Source organism: Canis lupus, chromosome 1, assembly GCF_003254725.2.
Source record: "Canis lupus dingo isolate Sandy chromosome 1, ASM325472v2, whole genome shotgun sequence".
NCBI lineage: Eukaryota > Metazoa > Chordata > Mammalia > Carnivora > Canidae > Canis > Canis lupus.
Genome location: NC_064243.1, coordinates 96,215,589 through 96,216,407, shown reverse-complemented (window position 1 = coordinate 96,216,407; position 819 = coordinate 96,215,589).

The following is an 819-nucleotide window of genomic DNA, read 5'->3' as shown; positions in this document are numbered from 1 at the left end:
GCCCAGATACCAAGTGAAGCACCTACTGATTGAGAGAGGGCCGCGCCGATACGGATTAGTACATTCCCATTTAATAGACTCCTGTGACAATCACCGTGGACCATCTCCGGCCAGAACTGCCTCCCCCCCCCCCCCCCCAGTAGTTCCACATTAGCGACTGCAGGAAATAACCAGGTTTATTTTCCGACAGGCATAGACCATTTTGTCTAAGAAGCATTGATCAGAAACAGGTGAATCAGCAAGAAATGAGATTTATGGCTCACAATGCTGTGCCAACACTTTTTTTAAAAATGCTTGCCTGTAACACTGATGGAATATTGAATTTAAACTACAGGACTGAGGAACATTTTAACTCCCTATTATAACTCATTCTTTTTTAATACCAGTTTTTCCAAGAGACTTGGGCAAGTGTTTTGTTGTTCTTTAAATTTGACTTAGCTTATAGAATCCCATTTACCTGTTCTCAACCTGTCTTGAGTTTCTTTATCATTTCAAATTACCCTAATCTTTGATGTTCACTTACAAAGCACATTTCCTGCCCTCTTATTCACAGGAAATATTTTTTTTAAAATCTTACTTAGAATGATAATTATAATCCAGAAAACGTATTTTTACCACTAGTTCACCCTAATCCTGACCTAGAAGCTAAAGCCATTGGAATAGGAAAAAAATAAAAAAAAGATACACACCATTTTTGTCAAAGTCATTGAAGGCCACTATGGGCAAATCTACCCCTATTTTAATGATGCAGGAAAGCGGGGTGGCCTCTCCGTCTAGGTCTCCTCTTTGGTATAAACAGATGGCCAATAGGAAAGCCAT